Below are 18,419 nucleotides of genomic sequence, written 5' to 3' on the forward strand. Positions count from 1 at the left end.
CTAACGTAGTCCCAATATACAAGAAGGGTGACAGGCACGAGGCACTGAACTACAGGCCAGTTTCCCTAACTTGTATACCATGCAAGGTGATGGAGAAGATCGTGAGGAAAAGGTTCGTAGAGTATCTGGAGGGAAATAACTTTGTAACACACCACCAACATGGGTTCAGAGATGGTAAATCGTGCCTCACAGGTTTAATAGAATTCTATGACCAGGCAACAAAAATTAGGCAGGAAAGAGAAGGGTGGCCCGACTGCATTTTCCTGGACTGCCAAAAAGCCTTTGACACAGTGCCTCATAAAAGGCTGTTAAAACAGTTGGAGCAACAGGGAGGAGTAAAAGGGAAGGTGCTCCAGTGGATAAGGGAGTACTTAAGCAACAGGAAACATCGAGTAACGGTGAGGGGGGAGACATCAGAGTAGCGAGATGTCACCAGCGGAGTCCCACAGGGCTCAGTATTTGGACCCATCCTGTTTCTAATATATGTAAACGATCTTCCGGAGGGTATAGACTCGTTCCACTCAATGTTTGCTGATGATGCAAAAATTATGAGAAGAATCAAGACGGATGAAGATAGACAGAGACTACAGGATAACGTGGACGAACTGGAGGAATGGTCTAGAAAATGGCTGCTAAATTTAACTCAGGAAAGTGTAAGGTAATGAAATTAGGCGAAGGGAGCAGGAGGCTGAACACAAAGTATCATCTGGGAGGTGAAATCCTGCTAGATTCAAATAGAGAAAAAGATCTGGGAGTTGATATCACACCGAACCTGTCCCCAGAGGCCCACATTAAAAGAATATCATCAGCGGCATTTGCTAGACTGGCCAACATAAGAACTGCCTTTAGAAACTTGCGTAAGGAATCGTTCAGGACCCTGTATACTACTTATGTAAGACCAATCCTGGAGTATGCAGCTCCAGCCTGGAGTCCATATCTAGTTAAACACAAGACAAAGTTAGAGAAGATTCAGCGGTATGCCACCAGGCTCGTTCCGGAACTGAGAGGAATGAGCTACGAGGAAAGGCTAAAGGAGCTGATCTTCATATCCCTGGAAAACAGAAGAGTAAGGGGTGACATGATAACCACCTACAAAATTCTCAGGGGAATTGACAGGGTGGACAAAGACAAACTCTTCAGCACAGGAGGGACACAAACAAGGGAACACAGGTGAAAACTTAGTACCCAAATGAGCCACAGAGACGTTAGAAAGAATTTTTTCAGTGTCAGAGTAGTTAATAAATGGAATGCACTAGGAAGTGATGTGGTGGAGGCTGACTCCATACACAGTTTCAAATGTAGATATGATAGAGCCCAGTAGGCTCAGGAATCTGTACACCTAGTTGATTGACAGTTGAGAGGCAGGACCAAAGAGCCAAAGCTCAACCCCCGCATGCGCAATTAGGTGAGTACACACACACATCTTTATTCCATTTCCTTCCCCCCTCTCCCTCGCTCCCTCCCTTCCTTCATCTTCCTCACTCCATCCCTCTTTCTCCCCCCCCCCCCATCCTTCCCTTCATCCTGCCTCCTGCCACCGGCTGACGCCCCTAGGTACCCCCCCCTCCTCACCATACACACAAACACACACACACACCCTACCCTCCCCCCAACCCCCCGCCTACACCCCCCCCCCTTCCATACACTCGTCCCCTGACTCCCTTCTCTTCTCACACACCCCACCCACACACTCCCACTCACACAATCACACTCACACACATCACACACACACACACACACACACACACACACACACACACACACACACACACACACACACACACACACACACACACACACACACACACACACACACACACACACACACACACACACACACACACACACACACACACACACACAGTACCCACCTAAGGCACCCTCCCCCCACCCACCCCTCTCCTCCCGCTCACCCCCCTCCTCCCACTCCCCCCTCCCCCCAGGACCTCCCTTCTTCCCCATCCCCCAAGCCCTCCCTTCTCCCACATGCCCTCCCGTCTCTCCCACCAACAAGCCCTCCATTCTCCCCCACCCCCCTAAGCTCCCCACTCTCCCCCACCCCACCTAAGCCTTCCCCTCTCCTCCACTCCCCAAAACCCTCCCCTCTTCCTCAACCACCTCAGCCTTCCCTTTCCCCCCACGCCCCCCAAGCCCTCCCCACTTTATTGCCCCCCCCAAACCCCCCTTTCTCCCCCATCCCCCCACCCCTCCCCCTCTCACCCCCCCAACCCTCCCCCCTCACCAACTCCCCCTACCCCCCCCCCCCCTCACCCACTCCCCCTGCCCTCCCCCTCCCCCTACCCCCCCAAGCCCTTCCTCCTCCACCAGTCTCCCCATACCAGATCCTCCCAGCTCCTGCTCACCCCAGACCCCACAGGTCCTCCCCAGAGGACAAGCAGAAGAGAGTTAGTTTCAGGGCAATGTACTCGAACATAGATGGGATCACAAGCAAGGCAATTGAACTAAGGGAAAGAGCACAAGAAGTGAACCCAGATGTAATTGGACTCACTGAAACAAAACTCTCTGGAATCATAATGAATGCCGTGTTTCCCCAGGAGTACACAATAATAAGGAAAGAGAGGTAAGGTAGGGGAGGAGGCGGAGTAGCCCTACTCATGAGAAAGGAATGGAACTTTAAGGAGATGGCTATCCCGGGCTGTGAGGGTTTCAGAGACTACATAGCAGGCACCATGACAATGGGAGGACCAAGGATAGTAGTGGCAGTAATATATAATCCTCCACCAAATGACAGAAGACCCAGTCAAGAGTACGAAAGCAACAACATGGCTGTTAACACTTTAATTGAGAGGGCAGCCTCTTCTGCTTGTAGAAATAGATCCCACCTGCTCATCATGGGGGACTTCAATCACGGCACGATTGATTGGGAGAACAAGGAACCGCATGGAGGTGAGGATACGTGGAGAGCCAAACTACTGGAGGTGGCGACTAGAAACTTTTTAACCCAGCATGTCAGAGAACCCACAAGGATGAGAGGAAATGACGAACCAGCGAGACTCGACCTGGTCTTCACCCTGAACGACTCTGACATTAGAGAAAGTCAGTTTTGAGGCCCCAGTAGGAATGAGCGACCACAGTGTATTGGTGTTTGAGTACCTGATTGAAGAAGGGTTATTGAACTCGAGGAGGGATACCGAAACCAAAAAGGTTAGCATACCGAAAGGGAAACTATGAGGAGATAAGAAAATTCCTAACAGATATAGCATGGGAAACAGAGCTCAGGGAAAAGACGGCCCAAGACATGATGGAATACATCACGCAAAAATGCAAGGACGCAGCAAACAAGTTTGTCCCAGTCCAAAAGGAAAACAGTGAAATGAAGATGAGAAAGCCATGGTTTAATCAGAGATGTAGGCTAGCTAAGCAGCAAAGTAAAAGGGCATGGAGAAACTATAGGAATAACAGGACACTGGAGAGCAGAGAAAGATACCAGAGTGCCAGGAATGAATATGTCAGGATGAGAAGAGAGGCAGAAAGACAATACGAAAATGACATCGCAATGCAAGGCAAAGACAGCCTAAATTGCTGCATAGCCACATCAGGAGAAAAACAACAGTAAAGGAACAGGTTATGAAATTAAGGATTGGGGCAGAAGGATTCACTACAAACGACAAGGAAGTGTAGTGAGGAACTGAATAAGAAATTCCAAGAGGTCTTCACCTTAGAGCAAGGAGAAATCCCAGAGATAAGAGAGGAAATAGCTAACCAGGAACCACTGGAAGTATAACAAATCACTGGCAACAGGGGAACTGCCAGAAATTTGGAAAGCAGCTAACGTAGTCCCGATATACAAGAAAGGGGATAGACAGGAGGCACTGAATTACAGGCCAGTGTCCCTAACCTGCATACCATGCAAGATGATGGAGAAGATTGTGCGAAGAAAGTTAGTGGAGCACCTGGAGCGAAATAACTTTGTAACGCAGCATCAACATGGATTCAGGGATGGCAGATCCTGTCTCACAGGGTTACTTGAATTCTACGACCAGGCAACAAAAATAAGGCAAGAAAGAGAAGGGTGGGCGGACTGCATATTTTTGGATTGTCAGAAAGCCTTTGATACAGTGCCACACAAGAGGCTAGTGAAAAAACTGGAGATGCAGGCTGGAGTGAAAGGGAAGGTACTCCGTTGGATACAGGAGTACCTAAGTAACAGGAGACAACGAGTCAGTGTGAGGGGTGAGGTCTCAGATTGGCGAGACGTTACTAGTGGAGTACCGCAGGGGTCAGTCCTTGGACCTATACTGTTTCTGATATATGTAAATGATCTTCCAGAGGGTATAGAATCGTTTCTCTCAATGTTTGCCGATGATGCAAAAATTATGAGGAGGATTGAAACTGAGGTACGATAGAAGGAGGCTACAAGATGACCTAGACAGACTGAGTGAATGGTCAAACAAATGGCTGTTGAAGTTCAACCCGAGTAAATGCAAAGTAATGAAACTAGGCAGTGGAAATAGGAGGCCAAACACAGGATACAGAATTGGAGATGGAAGTACTTAATGAAACGAACAGAGAGAAAGATCTAGGAGTTGATATCACACCAAACCTGTCTCCTGAAGACCACATAAAAAAAATAATGTCTGCGGCATGTGCGAGGCTGGCTAAACATCAGAACAGCGTTCAGGAACCTGTGTAAGGAATCATTCAGAATCTTGTACACCACTATATGTAAGACCAATAATGGAGTATGCGGCCCCAAGCTTGGTGCCCGTACCTTGTCAAGCACAAGACGAAGCTGGAAAAAGTCCAAAGGTATGCCACTAGACTAGTCCCAGAACTAAGAGGCATGAGTTACTGAGGAAAGGCTGCGGGAAATGCACCTTACGACACTGGAAGACAGAAGAGTAAGGGGAGACATGATCACAACCTACAAAATTCTCAGAGGAATCGACCGGGTAAACAAGAATAAACTATTCAACACTGGTGGCACGCGAACAAGGAGACACAGGTGGAAACTGAGTACCCACATGAGCCACAGAGACGTTAGAAGGAACTTTTTCAGTGTCAGAGTAGTTAACGGATGGAATGCATTAGGCAGTGATGTGGTGGAGGCTGACTCCATACACAGTTTTAAATGTAGATATGATAGAGCCCAGTAGGCTCAGGAATCTGTACACCAGTTGATTGACAGTTGAGAGGCGGGACCAAAGAGCCAAAGCTGAACCCCCGCAAGCACAAATGGGTGAGTACAAATAGGTGAGTACACACACACACACTCACACACACACACACAAAGTTGAGAGGCGGGACCAAAGAGCCAGAGCTCAACCCCCGCAAACACAACTAGGTGAGTACACACACTTACACACACACACACACACACACACACACAAAGTTGAGAGGCGGGACCAAAGAGCCAGAGCTCAACCCCCGCAAACACAACTAGGTGAGTACACACACTTACACACACACACACACACACACACTTACACACACACACACACACACACACACACACACAAAGTTGAGAGGCGGGACCAAAGAGCCAGAGCTCAACCCCCGCAAACACAACTAGGTGAGTACACACACACACACACACACACACACACACACACACACACACACACACACACATGTGTGTGTGTGTGTGTTGATTGAGTAGATAAAGACAGGCTATTTAACACAAGGGACACACGCACTAGGGGACACAGGTGGAAACGGAGTGCCCAAATGAGCCACAGAGATATCAGAAAGAACCTTTTTAGTGTCAGAGTGGTTGACAAATGGAATGCATTAGGAAGTGATGTGGTGGAGGCTGACTCCATACACAATTTCAAGTGTAGATATGATAGAGCCCAATAGGCTCAGGAACCTGTACGCCTGTTGATTGTCAAACATTCGCACAAACAGTTGTACGCACGCACGCACGCACGCACACACACACACACACACACACACACACACACACACACACACACACACACACACACACACACACATATTGGATTGGAGAACTGAACTTGTAAACAAACATGGCACAGAGCAGACGTAACACAGAGGGAGGAGGAGGACAAGATGACTCGCTTGAGGAGGCACTCGTTCAAATGTGGAGTGAAATCAAGATGGAACTACAGGTAATGAAGGAAAAGGTAGCTAACCTGCTGGATGAACTGATTGTGGCAAGGCAGGAGATTAAAAGCCTGAAAGAGAATCCCCAATATCCGCCACGAACCAGCCCTCAGGAAGATGGTAATGTATCTATAGAAGGGACTTCTGGTCAACAAGGGACTTCTACATTACTACCCTCATTTGCATATATACTTAGTAGGACCCCGGAAGTGGTCTCTGCAGTACAGTAAATTGCCATGAAAGTTGCTACTTCTCAGGAAGCAGCAAGATGCACTAGGTGACTGATAGGGAGGAAAAGAGCACTAGTCGTTGTAGGTATTAAGGTGCAAATAGAGGCCACTCCAAGGGTGAGGAGAGATATGGACAAAGCCACAGTCAAAGAGATCCTTGAAGGAGTACAGATGGAGGGGGAAGAATTGAATATAGAAAAGGTTTTCAGGCTTGGCCAGTACAACACGGACAAAGATCAATTGATAAAAGTGGTTTTCAAAAGCGAGAACACAAAAGAGAATATTTTAGCAAAGAATGAGCAGCCTACTCAATGTGCAGAAGTTTAAAAAGGTATTCCTGCAGAGGGATATGATCAGGGAGGAGAGACAGAGGGCAGCAGCAGCAAGGAAGGAGCGCAAGGAGAGGGAATGGAATCAGGGAACCACATCCCAGAACCCTACGATCCCAGAAGGGAGTGGGGAACCCTCCACCGGAAATTCAACAGCCCCAGTGGGATGAAGATCACACCCTTCTCCCAACTAATAGAAGCCCTACCTGCCCCAGTCCCTATACTCATCCCCCACCCTAAGCCCTCCCTTCTGTCCCCAACCCCCATATCCCCTCCCTCCTCTCCCACCCCCTAAGCTCTCCCATCTCCCCTCCAAGCCCTCCTTCCTCCTTCTCTTCCCCAAGCCCTTCTCCCCCCCCCCCAAGCCCTCCTTTCTCCCCTACCCCCCAAGTCCTCCCTCCCCCCTTCCCCCGACAACCCCCTCCCCTTTCTCCCTATCCCCCCAAACCCTCCCTTCTCCTCCACCCCTCCAAGCCCTCACTTCGCCCCTACCCTAATCCAAACCAGATCCTCCCAGCCCCCCCACAATCCAGGTCCCTCTCACTCTCAGCCCCCCTCACAACCTAAGGCGCCCCCCCTTTCCCCCCTCCCCATCCCCCTCCATGTTTACCTTCTCCAGTAGAAGCAACAGAAACTGGGGATGGACAAAAAAGAGTCCAGCTTCAAGGTGATGTACACGAACATAGATGGGATTACAAGCAAGGTGAGCGATTTAGGGAAAGAGCACAAGACGTAAACCCAGATGTAACTGGAATCATGGAAATAAAACTCTCAGGAATCATAACAAATGTGGTGTTCCCCCAGGATTACACTGTAATAAGGAAAGAGAGGGAGGGAAGGGGAGGAGGCGGAGTGGCCTTACTCATGAGAAAGGAATGGAGTTTCAAGGAGATGGTTATCCCAGGCTGTGAAGGGTTTAGAGACTACATAGCAGGCACCATGACGATGGGAGGACCCAGAGTAGTAGTAGCGGTGATATATAACCGACCACCAAATGACAGAAGACCCAGGCAAGAGTATGACAGAGACAACATGGCAGTTAATAATATAATTGAGAGGGCAGCCTCTGCTGCCTAAAGAAATCGATCCCATCTGCTCATCATGGATGACTTCAATCATGCAAGGATAGACTGGGAGAACAAGGAACTACACGGCGGAGAGGATACATGGAGAGCCAAACTAGTGGAAGTGGCGACAAGAAACTTTCTAAGCCAACATGTTAGGGAACCCAATAGGATGAGGGGAAACGATGAAAAAGCGACACTCTACTTAGTCTTCACTCTGAATGACTTCGACATAAGGGAAATTGACTTCGAAACCCAAGTAGGAATGAGCGATCACAGTGTACTGACGTTTGAGTATCTGGTCGAAGAAGGGCTAAAGTACTCGAGAAAGGGAACTGAAAGCAAAAGACTGGCATTCCGTAAGGAAAATTACGAGGATATAAGAAAATTCCTAACGGATGTAACATGGGAAGCAGAGCTAAGGGAAAAGACGGCCCAAGACATGATGGAATACATCACACAGAAGTGCAAGGAGGCAGCAGAAAAGTTTATCCCGGCCCAAAAGGTAAAAACTGAAATGCAGATTAGAAACCCATGGTTTAATCAGAGATGTAAGCTAGATAAGCAACAAAGTAAAAGAGCATGGAGAAGCTTAAAATAACAGAACACTTGAGAGCAGAGAAGGTTAAGAGAGCCGGGAATGAATACATCAGACACTTTCTAAGCCAGCACAGCAAGGAACCAACGGTTGAGAGGCGGGACCAAAGAGCCAGAGCTCAACCCCCGCAAGCACAACTAGGTGAGTACAAGAATAAGAGAAGACGAACCAGCCATGCTCGATCTGATATTTACCCTAAATGAGTGGGATATAAGGGAAGTCAAGAAGGAAGCACCCTTGGGAATGAGTGACCAGAGTGTATTAAACTTTGAGTACCTGGTAGAGCTAGGAATTATCTCCCCCCAAAAAAGAACTAGGAAACAAAAGGCTGGCATACCGAAAGGGGAACTATGAGGAGATGAGACGTTTCCTGAGGGATATACCTTGGGACACAGACCTCAGAGATAAGTCTGTACAAGATATGATGGACTATGTCACCCAAAAGTGTTAGGAGGCAGTAAACAGGTTCATCCCGTCCCAAAGGGAAAAATCCGAGAAGCAACAGAAGAATCCATGGTATAATAGGGCATGTATGGAAGCAAAGGAACTGAACAAAAGGGCCGTGGAGGAACTTCCGGAAAAACAGAACACCAGAAAGCAGAGAGAGATACCAGAGAACCAGGAATGAGTATGTCAGGATGAGAAGAGAAGCAGAGAAAATTTATGAAAATGATATAGCAAACAAAGCCAAGACCGAACCAAAGCTGCTCCATAGTCACATCAGGAAGAAAACAAACAGTGAAAGAACAGGTTATGAAACTTAAAACAGGCGAGGACAGGTATACAAAGAATGACAAAGAGGTGTGTGAAGAACTTAACAAGAAGTTCCTGGAGGTCTTCACAATAGAACAAGGTGAGGTCACTGTGCTAGGAGAAAGGGAAGTAAACCAGGCGGCCTTGGAAGGGTTCGAAATTACGAGTGAGGAGGTCAAGAGACACCTGCTGGATCTGGACGTTAGAAAGGCTGTTGGTCCAGACGGGATCTCACCATGGGTACTGAAAGAGTGTGCAGAGGCACTTTGCTTGCCACTCTCCATAGTGTATAGTAGGTCACTTGAGACGGGAGACCTACCAGAAATATGGAAGACGGCAAATGTGGTCCCAATATACAAAAAGGGCGACAGGCAAGAGACACTGAACTACAGGCCAATGTCCTTGACTTGTATGCTATGCAAGGTGATGGAGAAGATCGTGAGAAAAAAAGAGGAGGGTAGTGTTGTGGAGGAGGAAGAGTAGGGTAGTGTTGTGGAGGAGGAAGAGGACGGTAGTGTTGTGGAGAAGGAAGGAGGAGGTTAGTTTTGTGGAGGAGGAAGAGGAGGGTAGTGCTGTTGAGGAAGAGGAGGGTAGTGTTGTGGAGGAGGAAGAGGAGGGTAGTGTTGTAAAGGAAGAAGAGGAGGGTAGTTTTGTGGAGGAGGAAGAGGAGGGTAGAGTTGTGGAGGAGGAAGAAGAGGGTAGTGCTGTGGAGGAGGAAGAGGAGGGTAGTGTTGTGGAGGAGGACGAGGAGGGTAGTGCTGTGGAGGAGGAAGAGGAGGGTAGTGTTGTGGAGGAGGAAGAGGAGGGTAGTGTTGTGGAGGAGGAAGAGGAGGGTAGTGTAGTGGAGGAGGAAGAGGAGGGTAGTGTTGTGGAGGAGGAGGAGGAGGAGGGTAGTGTTGTGGAGGAGGAAGGAGGAGAGTAGTGTTGTAGAGGAGGAAGAGGAGAGTAGTGTTGTAAAGGAGGAAGCGGAGGGTAGTGTTGTGGAGGAGGAACAGTAGGGTAGTGTAGTGGAGGAAGAGGAGGAGGGTAGTGTTGTGTAGGAAGAGGAGGAGGGCTAGTGTTGTGGAGGAGGAAGAGGAGGGTAGTATTGGCGAGGAGGAGGAGGAGGGTAGCGCTGTGGAGGAGGAAGAGGAGGGTAGTGTTGTGGAGGAGGAAGAGGTGGGTTGTTTTGTGGAGGAGGGGTTGTTTTGTGGAGGAGGAAGAGGAGGGTAGTGTTGTGCAGGAGGAAGAGGAGGGTAGTTTTGTGGAGGAGGAAGAGGAAGGGTAGTGTTGTGGAGGAGGAAGAGGAGGGTAGTGTTGTGGAGGAGGAAGAGGAGGGTAGTGTTGTGAAGGAGGAAGAGGAGGGTAGTGCTGTGGAGGAGGAAGAGGAGGGTAGTGTTGTGGAGGAATAAGAGGTGGGTAGTGTTGTGGAGGAGGAAGAGGAGGGGTAGTGTTGTGGAGGGGGAAGAGGAGGGTAGTGTTGTGGAGGAGGAGGAGAAGGGTAGTGCTGTGGAGGAGGAAGAGGAGGGTAGTGTTGTGGAGGAGGAAGAGGTGGGTAGTTTTGTGGAGGAGGAAGAGGAGGGGTAGTGTTGTGGAGGAGGAAGAGAAGGGTAGTGTTGTGGAGGAGGAAGAGGAGGGTAGTGTTGTGGAGGAGGAAGAGGAGGGTAGTGTTGTGGAGGAGGAAGAGGAGAGTAGTGCTGTGGAGGAGGAAGAGGAGGGTAGTGTTGTGGAGAAGGAAGAGGAGGGTAGTGTTGTGGAGGAAGAGGAACAGGGAAGTGTTGTGGAGGAGGAGGAAAAGGGTAGTGTTGTGGAGGAGGAAAAGGAGGAGGGTAGTGTTGTGGAGGAGGAGGAAGAGGAGAAGGGTAGTGTTGTGGAGGAGAAGGAGGAGGAGGGTAGTGTTGTGGAGGAGGAAGAGGAGGGTTGTGTTGAAGAGGAGAAAGAGGAGGGTAGTGTTGTGGAGGAGGAGGGTAGTGTCGTGGAGGAGGAGGAGGAGGAGGAGGAGGAGGGAAGTGTTGTGGAGGAGGAAGAGGAGGAGGGTAGTGTTGTGAAGGAGGAAGAGGAGGGTTGTGTTGTGGGGGAGGAAGAGGAGGGAAGTGTTTTGGAAGAGGAGGAGAAAGAGGGTAGTGTACTGGTGGTGGAAGAGGAGGGTAGTGTTGTGGAGGAGTAGGAGGAGGGTTGTGTTCAGGAGGACGAAGAGGAGGGTAGTGTTGTAGAGGAGGAAGAGTAGGGTAGTGTTGTGGAGGAGGAAGAGTAGGGTAGCGTTGTGGAGGAGGAAGAGGAGGGTAGTGTTGTAAAGGAAGAAGAGGAGGGTAGTGTTGTAGAGGAGGAAGAGTAGGGTAGTGTTGTGGAGGAGGAAGAGTAGGGTAGTGTTGTTGAGGAGGAAAAGAAGGGTAGTTTTGTGGAGGAGGAAGATGAGGGTAGTGCTGTGGAGGAGGAAGATGAGGGTAGTGCTGTGGAGGAGGAAGAGGAGGTAGTGCTGTGGAGGAGGAAGAGTAGGGTAGTGCTGTGGAGAAGGAAGAGGAGGGTAGTGTTGTGGAGGAGGAAGAGGAGGGAAGTGTTGTGGAGGAGGAAGAGGAGGGTAGTGTTGTGGAGGAGGAAGAGGAGGGTAGTGCTGAGGAGGAGGAATAGGAGGGTAGTGCTGTGGAGGAGGAAGAGGAGGTAGTGCTGTGGAGGAGAAAGAAAAGGGTAGTGCTGTGGAGAAGGAAGAGGAGGGTAGTGTTGTGGAGGAGGAAGAGGAGGGTAGTGCTGAGGAGGAGGAATAGGAGGGTAGTGCTGTGGAGGAGGAAGAGGAGGTAGTGCTGTGGAGGAGAAAGAAAAGGGTAGTGCTGTGGAGAAGGAAGAGGAGGGTAGTGTTGTGGAGGAGGAAGAGGAGGGTAGTGTTGTGGAGGAGGAAGAGGAGGGTAGTGTTGTGGAGGAGGAGGAGGAGGGTAGTGTTGTGGAGGAGGAAGAGGAGAGTAGGGTTGTAGAGGAGGAAGAGGAGGGTAGTAATGTAGAGGAGGAAGCGGAGAGTAGTGTTGTAGAGGAGGAAGAGGAGAGTAGTGTTGTAAAGGAGGAAGCGGAGGGTAGTGTTGTAGAGGAGGAAGAGTCGGGTAGTGTTGTGGAGGAAGAGGAGGAGGGTAGTGTTGTGGAGGAGGAGGAGGAGGGCTAGTGTTGTGGAGGAGGAAGAGGAGGGTAGCGTTGTGGAGGAGGAAGAGGAGGTTAGTTTTGTGGAGGAGGAAGAGGAGGTTAGTTTTGTGGAGGAGGAAGAGGAGGGGAGTGTTGTAAAGGGGGAAGAGGAAGGTAGTTTTGTGGAAGAGGAAGAAGAGGGTAGTGCTGTGGAGGAGGAAGAGGAGGGTAGTGTTGTGGAGGAGGAAGAGGAGGGTAGTGTTGTGGAGGAGGAAGAGGAGGGTACTGCTGTGGAGGAGGAAGAGGAGGGTAATGCTGTGGAGGAGGAAGAGGAGGTAGTGCTGTGGAGGAGGAAGAGTAGGGTAGTGTTGTGGAGGAGGAAGAGGAGGTTAGTTTTGTGGAGGAGGAAGAGGAGGTTAGTTTTGTGGAGGAGGAAGAGGAGGGTAGTGTTGTAAAGGGGGAAGAGGAAGGTAGTTTTGTGGAAGAGGACGAAGAGGGTAGTGCTGTGGAGGAGGAAGAGGAGGGTAGTGTTGTGGAGGAGGAAGAGGAGGGTAGTGTTGTGGAGGAGGAAGAGGAGGGTACTGCTGTGGAGGAGGAAGAGGAGGGTAATGCTGTGGAGGAGGAAGAGGAGGTTAGTTTTGTGGAGGAGGAAGAGGAGGGTAGTGTAGTAAACGGGGAAGAGGAAGGTAGTTTTGTGGAAGAGGAAGAAGAGGGTAGTGCTGTGGAGGAGGAAGAGGAGGGTAGTGTTGTGGAGGAGGAAGAGGAGGGTACTGCTGTGGAGGAGGAAGAGGTGGGTAGTTTTTTGGAGGAGGAAGAGGAGGGGTTGTGTTGTGGAGGAGGAAGAGGAGGAAGAGGAGGGTAGTGATGTGGAGAAGGAAGAGGAGGGTAGTGCTGTGGAGAAGGAAGAGGAGGGTAGTGTTGTGGAGGAGGACGAGGAGGGTAGTGCTGTGGAGGAGGAAGAGGAGGGTAGTGTTGTGGAGGAGGAAGAGGAGGGTAGTGTAGTGGAGGAGGAAGAGGGGGGGTAGTGTTGTGGAGGAGGAGGAGGAGGAGGGTAGTGTTGTGGAGGAGAAGGAGGAGAGTAGTGTTGTAGAGGAGGAAGAGGAGAGTAGTGTTGTAAAGGAGGAAGCGGAGGGTAGTGTTGTGGAGGAGGAACAGTAGGGTAGTGTAATGGAGGAAGAGGAGGAGGGTCGTGTTGTGTAGGAAGAGGAGGAGGGCTAGTGTTGTGGAGGAGGAAGAGGAGGGTAGTATTGGCGAGGAGGAGGAGGAGGGTAGCGCTGTGGAGGAGGAAGAGGAGGGTAGTGTTGTGGAGGAGGAAGAGGTGGGTTGTTTTGTGGAGGAGGGGTTGTTTTGTGGAGGAGGAAGAGGAGGGTAGTGTTGTGCAGGAGGAAGAGGAGGGTAGTTTTGTGGAGGAGGAAGAGGAAGGGTAGTGTTGTGGAGGAGGAAGAGGAGGGTAGTGTTGTGGAGGAGGAAGAGGAGGGTAGTGTTGTGAAGGAGGACGAGGAGGGTAGTGCTGTGGAGGAGGAAGAGGAGGGTAGTGTTGTGGAGGAATAAGAGGTGGGTAGTGTTGTGGAGGAGGAAGAGGAGGGGTAGTGTTGTGGAGGGGGAAGAGGAGGGTAGTGTTGTGGAGGAGGAGGAGAAGGGTAGTGCTGTGGAGGAGGAAGAGGAGGGTAGTGTTGTGGAGGAGGAAGAGGTGGGTAGTTTTGTGGAGGAGGAAGAGGAGGGGTAGTGTTGTGGAGGAGGAAGAGAAGGGTAGTGTTGTGGAGGAGGAAGAGGAGGGTAGTGTTGTGGAGGAGGAAGAGGAGGGTAGTGTTGTGGAGGAGGAAGAGGAGAGTAGTGCTGTGGAGGAGGAAGAGGAGGGTAGTGTTGTGGAGAAGGAAGAGGAGGGTAGTGTTGTGGAGGAAGAGGAACAGGGAAGTGTTGTGGAGGAGGAGGAAAAGGGTAGTGTTGTGGAGGAGGAGGAGGAGGAGGGTAGTGTTGTGGAGGAGGAGGAAGAGGAGAAGGGTAGTGTTGTGGAGGAGAAGGAGGAGGAGGGTAGTGTTGTGGAGGAGGAAGAGGAGGGTTGTGTTGAAGAGGAGAAAGAGGAGGGTAGTGTTGTGGAGGAGGAGGGTAGTGTCGTGGAGGAGGAGGAGGAGGAGGAGGAGGGAAGTGTTGTGGAGGAGGAAGAGGAGGAGGGTAGTGTTGTGAAGGAGGAAGAGGAGGGTTGTGTTGTGGGGGAGGAAGAGGAGGGAAGTGTTTTGGAAGAGGAGGAGAAAGAGGGTAGTGTACTGGTGGTGGAAGAGGAGGGTAGTGTTGTGGAGGAGTAGGAGGAGGGTTGTGTTCAGGAGGACGAAGAGGAGGGTAGTGTTGTAGAGGAGGAAGAGTAGGGTAGTGTTGTGGAGGAGGAAGAGTAGGGTAGCGTTGTAGAGGAGGAAGAGGAGGGTAGTGTTGTAAAGGAAGAAGAGGAGGGTAGTGTTGTAGAGGAGGAAGAGTAGGGTAGTGTTGTGGAGGAGGAAGAGTAGGGTAGTGTTGTTGAGGAGGAAAAGAAGGGTAGTTTTGTGGAGGAGGAAGATGAGGGTAGTGCTGTGGAGGAGGAAGATGAGGGTAGTGCTGTGGAGGAGGAAGAGGAGGTAGTGCTGTGGAGGAGGAAGAGTAGGGTAGTGCTGTGGAGAAGGAAGAGGAGGGTAGTGTTGTGGAGGAGGAAGAGGAGGGAAGTGTTGTGGAGGAGGAAGAGGAGGGTAGTGTTGTGGAGGAGGAAGAGGAGGGTAGTGCTGAGGAGGAGGAATAGGAGGGTAGTGCTGTGGAGGAGGAAGAGGAGGTAGTGCTGTGGAGGAGAAAGAAAAGGGTAGTGCTGTGGAGAAGGAAGAGGAGGGTAGTGTTGTGGAGGAGGAAGAGGAGGGTAGTGCTGAGGAGGAGGAATAGGAGGGTAGTGCTGTGGAGGAGGAAGAGGAGGTAGTGCTGTGGAGGAGAAAGAAAAGGGTAGTGATGTGGAGAAGGAAGAGGAGGGTAGTGTTGTGGAGGAGGAAGAGGAGGGTAGTGTTGTGGAGGAGGAAGAGGAGGGTAGTGTTGTGGAGGAGGAGGAGGAGGGTAGTGTTGTGGAGGAGGAAGAGGAGAGTAGGGTTGTAGAGGAGGAAGAGGAGGGTAGTAATGTAGAGGAGGAAGCGGAGAGTAGTGTTGTAGAGGAGGAAGAGGAGAGTAGTGTTGTAAAGGAGGAAGCGGAGGGTAGTGTTGTAGAGGAAGAAGAGTCGGGTAGTGTTGTGGAGGAAGAGGAGGAGGGTAGTGTTGTGGAGGAGGAGGAGGAGGGCTAGTGTTGTGGAGGAGGAAGAGGAGGGTAGCGTTGTGGAGGAGGAAGAGGAGGTTAGTTTTGTGGAGGAGGAAGAGGAGGTTAGTTTTGTGGAGGAGGAAGAGGAGGGTAGTGTTGTAAAGGGGGAAGAGGAAGGTAGTTTTGTGGAAGAGGAAGAAGAGGGTAGTGCTGTGGAGGAGGAAGAGGAGGGTAGTGTTGTGGAGGAGGAAGAGGAGGGTAGTGTTGTGGAGGAGGAAGAGGAGGGTACTGCTGTGGAGGAGGAAGAGGAGGGTAATGCTGTGGAGGAGGAAGAGGAGGTAGTGCTGTGGAGGAGGAAGAGTAGGGTAGTGTTGTGGAGGAGGAAGAGGAGGTTAGTTTTGTGGAGGAGGAAGAGGAGGTTAGTTTTGTGGAGGAGGAAGAGGAGGGTAGTGTTGTAAAGGGGGAAGAGGAAGGTAGTTTTGTGGAAGAGGACGAAGAGGGTAGTGCTGTGGAGGAGGAAGAGGAGGGTAGTGTTGTGGAGGAGGAAGAGGAGGGTAGTGTTGTGGAGGAGGAAGAGGAGGGTACTGCTGTGGAGGAGGAAGAGGAGGGTAATGCTGTGGAGGAGGAAGAGGAGGTTAGTTTTGTGGAGGAGGAAGAGGAGGGTAGTGTAGTAAAGGGGGAAGAGGAAGGTAGTTTTGTGGAAGAGGAAGAAGAGGGTAGTGCTGTGGAGGAGGAAGAGGAGGGTAGTGTTGTGGAGGAGGAAGAGGAGGGTACTGCTGTGGAGGAGGAAGAGGTGGGTAGTTTTGTGGAGGAGGAAGAGGAGGGGTTGTGTTGTGGAGGAGGAAGAGGAGGAAGAGGAGGGTAGTGATGTGGAGGAGGAAGAGGAGGGTAGTGTTGTGGAGAAGGAAGAGGAGGGTAGTGTTGTGGAGGAGGAAGAGGAGGGTAGTTTTGTGGAGGAGGAAGAGGAGGGGTAGTGTTGTGGAGGAGGAAGAGGAGGGTAGTTTTGTGGAGGAAGAAGAGGAGGGGTAGTGTTGTGGAGGAGGAAGAGGAGGGTAGTGTTGTGGAGGAAGAGGAGGAGGGAAGTGTTGTGGAGAAGGAAGAGGAAGGTCGTGTTCTTGAGGAGGAAGAGGAGGGTAGTGTTGTGGAGGAGGAGGAGGAGGGTAGTTTTGTGGAGGAAGAAGAGGAGGGGTTGTGTTGTGGAGGAGGAAGAGGAGGGTAGTGTTGTGGAGGAGGAAGAGGTGGGTAGTTTTGTGGAGGAGGAAAAGGAGAGGTAGTGTTGTGGAGGAGGAAGAGGAGGGTAGTGTTGTAGTGGAGAAAGAGGAGGGTAGTGCTGTGGAGGAGGAAGAGGAGGGTAGTGTTGTGGAGGAGGAGGAGGAGGGTAGTTTTGTGGAGGAAGAAGAGGAGGGGTTGTGTTGTGGAGGAGGAAGAGGAGGGTAGTGTTGTGGAGGAGGAAGAGGAGGGTAGTGTTGTAGTGGAGAAAGAGGAGGGTAGTTTTGTGGAGGAGGAAGAGGAGGGTAGTGTTGTGGAGGAGGAAGAAGAGGGTAGTGTTGTGGAGGAGGAAGAGGAGGGTAGTACTGTGGAGGAGGAAGAGGAGGGTAGTGTTGTGGAGGAGGAAGAGGAGGGTAGTGTTGTGGAGGAGGAAGAGGAGGGTAGTGTTGTGGAGGAGGAGGAGGAGGGTAGTGTTGTGGTGGAGCAAGAGGAAGGTCGTGTTGTGGAGAAGGAGGAGGAGGAGGAGGGAAGTTTTGTGCAGGAGGAAGAAGAGAATAGTGTTGTGGAGGAGGAGGAGGAGGAGGAGGGTAGTGTTGTGGAGGAGGAGGAGGAGGGTAGTGTTGTGGAGGAGGAAGAGGAGGGTAGTGTTGTTGAGGAGGAGGAGGAGGAGGGTTGTGTTGTGGAGGAGGAAGAAGAGGAGGAGGGTAGTGTTGTGGAGGAGGAGGAGGAGGAGGGTAGTGTTGTGGAGGAAGAAGAGGAGGGTAGTGTTGTGGAGGAGGAAGAGGAGGGTAGTGCTGTGGAGGAAGAAGAGGAGGGTAGTGTTGTGGAGGAGGAAGAGGAGGGTAGTTTTGTGGAGGAGGAAGAGGAGGGTAGTGTTGTGGAGGAGGAAGAGGAGGGTAGTGTTGTGGAGGAGGAAGAGGAGGGTAGTACTGTGGAGGAGGAAGAGGAGGGTAGTGTTGTGGAGGAGGAAGAGAAGGGTAGTGTTGTGGAGGAGGAGGAGGAGGAGGGTAGTGTTGTGGTGGAGCAAGAGGAAAGTCGTGTTGTGGAGAAGGAGGAGGAGGAGGAGGGAAGTTTTGTGCAGGAGGAAGAAGAGAATAGTGTTGTGGAGGAGGAGGAGGAGGAGGAGGGTAGTGTTGTGGAGGAGGAGGAGGAGGGTAGTGTTGTGGAGGAGGAAGAGGAGGGTAGTGTTGTTGAGGAGGAGGAGGGTAGTGTTGTGGAGGAAGAAGAGGAGGGTAGTGTTGTGGAGGAGGAAGAGGAGGGTAGTGCTGTGGAGGAGGAAGAGAAGGGTAGTGCTGTGGAGGAGGAAGAGGATGGTAGTGCTGTGGAGGAGGAAGAGGAGGGTAGTGTTGTGGAGGAAGAAGAGGAGGGTAGTGTTGTGGAGGAGGAAGAGGAGGGTAGTGCTATGGAGGAGGAAGAGGAGGGTAGTGTTGTGGAGGAAGAAGAGGAGGGTAGTGTTGTGGAGGAAGAGGAGGGGTAGTGTTGTGGAGGAGGAAGAGGAGGGTAGTGTTGGCAAGGAGGAGATGGGTGGTGCTGTTTAGGAGGAAGAGGAGGGTAGTATTGTGGACGAGGAAGAGGTGGGTAGTTTTGTGGAGGAGGAAGAGGAGGGTAGTGTTGTGGAGGAGGAAGAGGAGGGTAGTGTTGTGGAGGAAGAGGAGGGGAAGTGTTGTGGAGGAGGAAGAGGAGGGTAGTGTTGGCAAGGAGGAGGTGGGTAGTGCTGTGTAGGAGGAAGAGGAGGGTAGTATTGTGGACGAGGAAGAGGTGGGTAGTTTTGTAGAGGAGGAAGAGGAGGGTAGTGTTGTGGAGGAGGAAGAGGAGGGTAGTGTTGTG

Source organism: Procambarus clarkii, chromosome 29 (genome assembly GCF_040958095.1).
Source record: "Procambarus clarkii isolate CNS0578487 chromosome 29, FALCON_Pclarkii_2.0, whole genome shotgun sequence".
NCBI lineage: Eukaryota > Metazoa > Arthropoda > Malacostraca > Decapoda > Cambaridae > Procambarus > Procambarus clarkii.